This window comes from Doryrhamphus excisus, linkage group LG15 (assembly GCF_037039965.1).
Source record: "Doryrhamphus excisus strain RoL-2023G ecotype Guam linkage group LG15, RoL_Dexc_Guam_v1.1, whole genome shotgun sequence".
Classification (NCBI taxonomy): Eukaryota; Metazoa; Chordata; class Actinopteri; order Syngnathiformes; family Syngnathidae; genus Doryrhamphus; species Doryrhamphus excisus.
Genome location: NC_136371.1, coordinates 16,745,001 through 16,755,000, shown reverse-complemented (window position 1 = coordinate 16,755,000; position 10,000 = coordinate 16,745,001). Strand labels below are relative to the sequence as shown.

The 10,000-nt window shown below is 33.6% G+C and overlaps 1 long non-coding RNA gene across 2 annotated transcripts in view; it reads right to left on the bottom strand.

Annotated features, from left to right (window-relative positions):
- The window catches only part of LOC131104614 (uncharacterized), a 201,613-nt gene that overhangs the window by 162,500 nt on the left and 29,113 nt on the right, over positions 1-10,000 (bottom strand). The window contains exon 1 of one of the 2 annotated variants that reach the window (XR_013629893.1): positions 2,560-2,687. The exons of the other annotated variant lie outside the window; for it this stretch is intronic. This is a non-coding gene — a long non-coding RNA (uncharacterized LOC131104614). Of the gene's footprint in view, positions 1-2,559; positions 2,688-10,000 lie in introns of those variants that run through there. 2 annotated transcript variants of the gene reach the window in all.

The window sequence follows — 10,000 nt, the reverse complement described above, 5'->3', positions numbered from 1 at the left end:
ATGAATGGTGAATGGATGGATGGATGGATGGATGGATGGATGGATGGATGGATGGATGGATTGATGGATGGATAGATGAATGGATGAATGGTGAATGGATGGATGGAGGGATGGATGGATGGATGGATGGATTGATGGATGGATAGATGAATGGTGAATGGATGGATGGAGGGATGGATGGATGGATGGATGGATGGATGGATTGATGGATGGATAGATGAATGGATGAATGGATGAATGGTGAATGGATGGATGGAGGGATGGGTGGGTGGATGGGTGGATGGGTGGGTGGCTGATGGATGGATGGTTACCCGACCCGACTTATGGATGGTCCCCCACCAGCATTACTGAATTGATGAATAAAGTATTGATGTTCATAGATCAATTTAAAATTATTTATATCTGCATCGTGATGCATCAAAAAAGTATAATTTTTTCTCGCCAGTAGGCAATGAAGGCGATGTTCTCGTACATACAGGTCAGGGCCCCCCCCCGCCCCCCCGGGTCAGAAAGACACTGAGAAGGTGCTCCTTCACGTGCTATGAAACAAGCATCAGTCTCCTCCATCACAAATCCATCACTACTCACGGTGACGGTGAAGGAGTGAACCCACAACGGTGGCAGTCAATGCACGTCGATCCCACGTCGCTGCTCCACACACGTGAAATATGGATTTCATTCAACCAACACGCGCCCCAACCCGGCCTCCACCCCGAGGCCCGGCAGAGCCTCAGTGCGCCGGTGGGAGGGCACCAGTCAAATTACTCTTTTTTTTTTTTGCTCTAATCGTGTCATTTATCAAAACACCGCACGGCCGCGTCGGCAAGCGGCTGATAACAAGATCCCAGAGAGGACGCCGCTATTGGCGATCTTCATCCACGTGGTCACAAGTGAAATGACTGGGGCACAGACTGGGGTGCCCTAAACCAGGTTTTATCTAATCCAATATATACTGTATATCCTTACCACAGATTGTATAATAGTACTTCATTATCATTAAATAATAGTAATAGTGGTAGTAGTCTCCAAGGCAGAAGAGTATAACAAAGTATTACATAAAAAAAGTCCACTATGTATACTAGTACCTCACTGCGTCACAAGCTCAACACAACTAACGAATCACGGCCACTAGGTGTCGCCAAAGTTCACTTTAGACCAGGGGTGTCCAAACTGTTTTTCATTGGCCCATCACATATTCAAAAATAAAATTTATAAAATTTATAAAATTTATAAAATTTATAAAATTTATAAAATTTATAAAATTTATAAAATTTATAAGAAATTTATAAAATTTATAAGAAAATTATAAAATTTTTAAGAAAACTAAAAAATACCAAAAACATTGAAAAACCAGCAGTAATTTTACAAAAAAAAACACATGAAAAAGTTGTAATGTATGACAAAAAACATCAAAATTTATGAGAATAAAATTATATTATGAGTGAAAATTCAGTACCATAAAATTTTAATATTGAAAAAAAAATACTACGCCAATCAAACAACACTAAGACTGAAGTTTTCATTTCTGGAAAATTAGTTAAGGGTAAATATTATAATATAATATATAATATTATAATAATAACATATTATCACAGGGAAGTAAAAAAATAAAGTAAAAAAACAAAATAACGGGATTTGTAACATTATGAGGAAAAATAACATAATTTGGTGAAATATTACAGAAAAACGGGAACATGTGTGTGTCGATTCCCAGGCCCTGTCTACATGGGAAAATCCCCTTTTTCATAATATTTAACGTAACATTATAACCCCTGACTATAGGGGTGTTATTTCATGTCTAGAGGGCTCTAATAATCATATTTAAAAGGTCATAAACAGTTTTTCTTTGCTCAAATTTGACTTATTTTTGATTTGAATGGAATTAAGAGCCATTCAAAGACATTGTAAGATGTAGTACTCTACACTGGTCACTAGGTGGTGGTACATCAACCTCATTTTCCTTCTCCATTGTCGTAACATTCAAACTTTTTCCACCACCAACGTCCTTCTGTTGAGGTTTCTACCAAGATGGCGTCACGGGATTCCGCATGCAACCCGCGCCCTCGCTGATGGAGACATTAATCTTGCTTTGATAGAAATATGTCAGTTTTTGCAGGCGGTGATGGATGCAATTTATTGTCGCCGACAAATCCGCCGGCGCTCCTGACAGCTCAATTGTGGGCAAGAATGTCCCAAAATGTCACCTGTTGTACAGCCGCTGACCTTCTAATTTTCTAATTCAATTTCTCCACCCTCGCCGCCAGTCGCCTCTGATCATGAAGCAGTAATAACAATTACACATGGTGACTGGTTTCCAAACCTGCAGTTAAATCACGCCCAAGTAGTCTTTTATTAGGCTGCCCGCTTAAATCAATCTAGATCTAAGCATAATAACTCTCTAATCAGGTGCTGGGAGAGAATAATAGGTTGTCACGCTCCAGGAAAAATAGGCAATCATGGAATGTTTTCTTTAATTAGGCCGACTAACGTGGAAGGGCACGGCAGGGGTGTGGGATACATTTATCATAGCCAAGGTGGGAAATGACTTCAATTACTCACGAACGGGAGAGTCAAAAGAAGAACGCGAGTCGGACGAGCGAAGGAGGATCCGGGCTGAGGGGTCGTGGTGGAAATTTAGCGGCTTGTAAAAGAGAAGCGGTACTTTTAGCTCGGCTCTTTGAAAAGAGACGATTCTTTCTAGCGGCGAGAGAATACGCTGACACCACTTCCTGTTTTGGCACGACTTAATTCTTGGATTGCACAATTTACCACCGCAATAACCCGAAAATGTTTCCAATGCCAGCATTTTAATAGAGAAACCGATATTAATAATATAATATTGTTGTATTGAATTCATTTAAGGAAACAATTCACAACAAAACAGGAAAATGGTGCCCGTGTTGTGTCTTGCTGGCACATTGAGTCTTTCAAAGAAGCGGTACTTTTAGCTCAAAGAGACGATTCTTTCTGGTGGCGAGAGAATACGCTGACACCACTTCCTGTTTTGGCACGACTTAATTCTTGGATTCTACAATTTACCACCGCAATAACCTGAAAATGTTTCCAATGCCAGTATTTTAATAAAAAAGGCGATATCAATAATATAATAGTGTTGTATTGAATTCACTTAAGGAAACAATTCACAACAAAACAGGAAAATGGTGTCCGTATTGTGTCTTGCTGGCACATTGAGTCTTTCAAAGAAGCGGTACTTTTAGCTCAAAGAGCCGATTCTTTCTGGTGGCGAGAGAACACGCGGACACCACTTCCTGTTTTGGCATGACTTCATTCTTGGATTCTACAATTTACCGCCGCAATAACCTGAAAATGTTTCCAATGCCAGTATTTTAATAAAAAAGGCGATATCAATAATATAATATTGTTGTATTGAATTCACTTAAGGAAACAATTCACAACAAAACAGGAAAATGGTGTCCGTGTTGTGTCTTGCTGGCACATTGAGTCTTTCAAAGAAGCGGTACTTTTAGCTAGGCTCTTTGAAAAGAGCCGATTCTTTCTAGCGGCGAGAGAACACGCGGACACCACTTCCTGTTTTGGCACGACTTAATTCTTGGATTCTACAATTTACCACCGCAATAACCCGAAAATGTTTCCAATGCCAGCATTTTAATAGAGAAACCGATATTAATAATATAATATTGTTGTATTGAATTCATTTAAGGAAACAAGTCACAACAAAACAGGAAAATGGTGCCCGTGTTGTGTCTTGCTGGCACATTGAGTCTTTCAAAGAAGCGGTACTTTTAGCTCAAAGAGACGATTCTTTCTGGTGGCGAGAGAACACGCGGACACCACTTCCTGTTTTGGCATGACTTCATTCTTGGATTCTACAATTTACCGCCGCAATAACCTGAAAATGTTTCCAATGCCAGTATTTTAATAAAAAAGGCGATATCAATAATATAATATTGTTGTATTGAATTCACTTAAGGAAACAATTCACAACAAAACAGGAAAATGGTGCCCGTGTTGTGTCTTGCTGGCACATTGAGTCTTTCAAAGAAGCGGTACTTTTAGCTCAAAGAGCCGATTCTTTCTGGTGGCGAGAGAATACGCTGACACCACTTCCTGTTTTGGCACGACTTAATTCTTGGATTGCACAATTTACCACCGCAATAACCTGAAAATGTTTCCAATGCCAGTATTTTAATAAAAAAGGCGATATCAATAATATAATATTGTTGTATTGAATTCACTTAAGGAAACAATTCACAACAAAACAGGAAAATGGTGTCCGTGTTGTGTCTTGCTGGCACATTGAGTCTTTCAAAGAAGCGGTACTTTTAGCTAGGCTCTTTGAAAAGAGCCGATTCTTTCTAGCGGCGAGAGAACACGCGGACACCACTTCCTGTTTTGGCACGACTTAATTCTTGGATTCTACAATTTACCACCGCAATAATTTAAAATGTAAACATCCTATATATAAAATAAAAAAAAGAAAAAAGAAAAACAGCAAAAATGTAAAGATCTGTAGCAATTTTGTAAAAAAAATCAATATTTCATTTGAAAAAAGTAACTAAAAATATTATTAAGAAAAATAATGTTATGTTATGTTATTTTAGTAGCATATAGAGTTTATAGAGTTTATTTTTACAATACATATATATTTTTTAATATTTAAAAAGAGTGTCAAAAGAGAGAAACAAACAAAACCTTTGTTTAACACTTATTCCAAAGAGTTGTAATGTTTGGGAAAAGATGGGATTAAAGTCATATATTGTCAAGGAAATTAACAAGAATAAATAATTAAAAAAAATAAAAAAATAATAATAACAACAAAAATGGAAAAAACAGCTGTAATTTGACAAAAATAAATCTCAAAAATATTAAGAGAAAACAATAAAAGTCTCAAATTAATGAGAATAAACTAGAATAAATAATGTAATGTTAGTAGCAAGCTCAAATATTAAAGAAAAATATAAATATTTTTAAGTCAGAATACTATGAAAAAAATTATGATTTTTTTTATTAGGTTGTGGAAAAAATTAAGAAAATTTATAAAGATTAATTCAAAAGAAATTAGAAATATTTGAGAAAATGTAAGAAAAAAATGCAATAAAATGTATTAAAGTGGCAATATTTCATCCTTTCATTTTCCCCATGTGTCCAAGCTCCAGGCTTCCGATTAATGTTCACCTACTTCTGCTTCCAAGAGCCGTTTCATTGGCTTACAATTCAGCGAGAGAAAGGCAGTGAGAAGCAGGTGAGAAGAAAAAAAACGAAAAAAAAAGAGTCTGCTTGTATTATCATCATGAGCAATTTTTATAGTAAAGGCCATAAATCACGCAAGCTCTCATTTATCGTTATCAATTCAACGGCCAATTATTTGTCGTCTCACATGTTGAAAAACGATGACCCGTGCAGACAGACCCCCCCACCCCCACCCCTCCGTCAGCGTCTGCTGACGCGTGGCGGGACAGGCCTTGATGGATTGGATCCTTAAACTGTTATTACACATTTAATGTGGCGCTCCAATCAGACATGTCACCTCGGCGCCATTGTAGCCTGAAACAAATCACTTAAGGCTCAAGGATAAACTTATTCCACGAGGATCTGCTCAAAAAGGCAATATTCCGGAGACGTGTCCGTTATTTAGCTCAGCGCTTAGCTAACCTGCTTGGACGACTTTCAACAGGACACCTACACGAATCCCTCCTTTGTCGCGGTTGCCTTACAACCAAAATCTAAATAGCATTCTAACACCATTAGAGCCCTCTAGATTCAAAATAACACCCCTATAGTCACATGTACACTCTTATTACCCAATATTGTCGACAAAAAAAGCTATACCTGTAGGTTTTCCTTTATTAAAATGACTTCATTATGTACATCATTAATTGAATTGAATTGAATTGAATTGAATTGAATTGAATTGAATTGAATTGAATTGAATTGAATTGAATTTTATTTTATTTTATTTTATTTTATTTTATTTTATTTTATTTTATTTTATTTTATTTTATTTTATTTTATTTTATTTTATTTTATTTATTCAAGTAATTTTATATATGTTTAAGTATTTTAATAATATTAAACAATAAACAATACATTTTTGTTGCTGAAAATTATTTAGTTATATATATTTTTACCATTTTATTCTATACATAATTCTATGTAATTGTTACATTTTAATAATACTTTGTATATTTCATTTGTGAAATAACATATTTATTATTTTTAAAGATTAACTTAATTTAATTCATTATGTACATTATTTATTTTATTTTATTTTATTTTATTTTATTTTATTTTATTTTATTTTATTTTATTTTATTTTATTTTATTTTATTTTATTTTATTTATTCAAGTAATTTTATATATGTTTAAATATTTAAATAATATTAAACAATAAACAATACATTTTTGTTGCTGAAAATTATTTAGTTATATATATTTTTACCATTTTATTCTAGACATAATTTTATTTAATTGTTACATTTTAATAATATTTTGTATATTTCATTTGTGAAATAACATTTTTTTATTTTTAAAGATTAGCTTGCGCAATACTTTTTAGTTAACTTTTTAATTATTTGATATGTTGGTAAATATAGTAATAATGTCACATTATATACAGTGTCATAATAATTAAACAACAAAAATGATTGTATTTATTATTTTTGTACATTTTTAAAAGGCAGTATTTCATGCATTACATTTTAAAACATACATGTACACTTTTATTTATTAAAAATGCCTTATACATTATTTTCATATTTACATTCTAAAATAATGCCTGTACATTGAAATACTTTTTTATTTTTGTTTTATTTTTGACACTAATTGGCTTTTTCACCTAAAGATGAGATGATCCTTTCTATTTTCGCTAAGTGTCCCCCTTTGGTAAACCTATTTTATTGTAGTTGCATATTCTCACCGCTAGAGGTCAGTGTTTTACTGCGTATCGTTCCACAAATGCAGCGCTGTCAGATTGAGTACACTTTGAAGATGGAACAGTCTTTTGTTAGCAGGTATTGAACATTAATGGGGACATTTTGATGATTGTGGCTTAAAGATGATGAAAACCCAAATATGCAGTGTCTCAGGAAATTAGAATATTACAAAATAATATTTTATGAAAAGTATGTTGATTTCCAATCAATTGTATGAATACTGCATCAATGCGGTATGGCGTGGAATCGATCGTGTACGGCCTTGCCCAGGTGTAATGGAAGCCCAGGTTGCTTTGATAGCAGCCTTCAGGTCATCCACATCTCATCTTCCTCCTGACAATACCCCCCCCCACCCCCAGATTCTCTCTGGGGTTCAGATCAGGTGAGTTGTCCAGCCAATCAAGCACATTAACCCAGTAATGGGTAAACTAAACAAAAGTAAACTAAAGTAAACTAAAGTTAACTAAAGTAAACTAAAGTAAACTAAAGTAAACTAAAGTAAACTAAAGTAAACTAAAGTAAACTAAAGTAAACTAAACTATTAAAACTACAAATTAAATGAAATGAAATGAAATGAAATGAAATGAAATGAAATGAAATGAAATGAAATTAAATTAAATTAAATTAAATTAAATTTCCTGGTAGACGGTTTTGTTCTTCAAAAAACACAGTGGACCAATACCAGCAGATGACACCGACTGTGGAAACTTCACACTAGACTTCAAGCAACAAACTAAACTAAAATTAAATTAAATTAAATTAAATTAAATTAAATTAAATTAAATTAAATTAAATTAAATTAAATTAAATTAAATTAAATTAAATTAAATTAAATTAAATTAAATTAAATTAAATTAAATTTCCTGGTAGACGGTTTTGTTCTTCAAAAAACACAGTGGACCAATACCAGCAGATGACACCGACTGTGGAAACTTCACACTAGACTTCAAGCAACAAACTAAACTAAAATAAAGTAAAATAAAGTAAAATAAAGTAAAATAAAGTAAAATAAAGTAAAATAAAGTAAAATAAAGTAAAATAAACTAAAATTAAATTAAATTAAATTAAATTAAATTAAATTAAATTAAATTAAATTAAATTAAATTAAATTAAATTAAATTAAATTAAATTAAATTAAATTAAATTAAATTAAATTAAATTAAATTAAATTAAATTAAATTAAATTAAATTAAATTAAATTTCCTGGTAGACGGTTTTGTTCTTCAAAAAACACAGTGGACCAATACCAGCAGATGACACCGACTGTGGAAACTTCACACTAGACTTCAAGCAACATGGATTCTGTGACTCTCCAGTCTTCCTCCGGACCTTGATTTCCAAATGAAATGCAAATTTTGGACTTTGGACCACTTTTTCCTTTTTCTCCTTATCCCAGGTAAGACACTTTTGATGTTGTCTCTGGTTCAGGAGTGGCTAGGATTTGTCTGTTCATGGTGGCTCTTGATGTGGTCTTGTTCTACGCCTCCTACCTGGCAGCATCCTTCTACCAATATATTGACTATCTCTCCTCTGAACATGTCCCAACCATCTCAGTCTGGCCTAAAGGACTTTATCTCCAAGGCCTCGAACATGTATTGTCCCTTTGATGTACTTCTTCCTGATCCTATCCATCCTGGTCACTCCCAATGTTTTTTGCGATGTACCTGTATACTTTGCCTGGTTAATGGGACTGGAAGCAAATGGCTGAATTAAAAGCCATGCTATATTACCTATAGTGGTTGACCATACTCCGTCTTATCTGGGAATCGAACAGAAAGCAAATGCTTCATTTCATCTGACGTGAATTTCATGCAATGCTTTTAGTCGCCTTTGAGGGGGGGGGGGGTGTCTTGTCGCATTTCATTTGTCACGGGGCTACTTTGGAATGAAAGATGACCCCCACCCCCCACCACCCATTTCTTTTTCCAAGGACATATGAGCTTCTGCTGCCTGGCCGGATGCCCGGATGTGGAGGAGGAGTTGGACAAATCCATTAGGTCCATTACATCACCGCGGGCCAATCCACTTCTTTCCAACACCATGTTCTTTGGTGAGTTCAACTCGTGAGAATTGAGAATCGGGATGAAACCGGGGGTCACAGGTTCAAAGAGTCCGATTCCATGTGATGCCAAGCGTGATGCCGAGGGAATCTTCTGGAATATTCGGATAAGCAGACATCACGCTCTTGCTCTGGATTGCACATAAGATGCACCTCATTACTGATAACATCAGAGGAAGTAGCTTTTCCCTCAAATTGATATCATGTACGCGTTTCACAAATACACACTTTGTGCAAAATACTACTTGAACAGTGATATCACTATCTGCAGAAAAACTGGTACCCATATGATCCGATATCGCATGTAAAAAAAGAGAATCTTTCAAGTATGGAGCAGAGTCGGACCCACCCAAAGCGGCACCCGTATCGGTCTGATCTGTCACCCAATTTACCTGCTTAAAAAATAACAATCCATCCATCTCTGCTGAGCTCTTATCTAATGTATTTCTGCCACCTTGTGGCCATTTTTAAAAGTGCTCTGTACTGAAATGCATTAGTGGAGAGTTGCATCATCATCAAATAGAGATGCTTCGAATGATTGATGTAATATCACAAGATAAAGCAATTTTATTGTTTTTATTTTTTTTTTATTTTTTGGTATTGGTCCACTGTGACAAAACCGTCTACCAGGAAATGTAATTTAATTTAATTTAATTTAATTTAATTTAATTTAATTTAATTTAATTTAATTTAATTTAATTTAATTTAATTTAATTTAATTTAATTTAATTTAATTTAATTTAATTTAATTTAATTTAATTTAATTTAATTGGTTAGGGTTAGATAAAGCGATTTTATTTATTTTTTTTTGGTATTGGTCCACTGTGAAAAAATTATTTTATTTTATTTTATTTTATTTTATTTTATTTTATTTTATTTTATTTTATTTTATTTTATTTTATTTTATTTTATTTTATTTTATTTTATTTTATTTTATTTTATTTTATTTTATTTTATTTTATTTTATTTTATTTTATAGATAAAATAAATAGAGATAGAGATAAATAGAGATGCTTCGAATGATTGA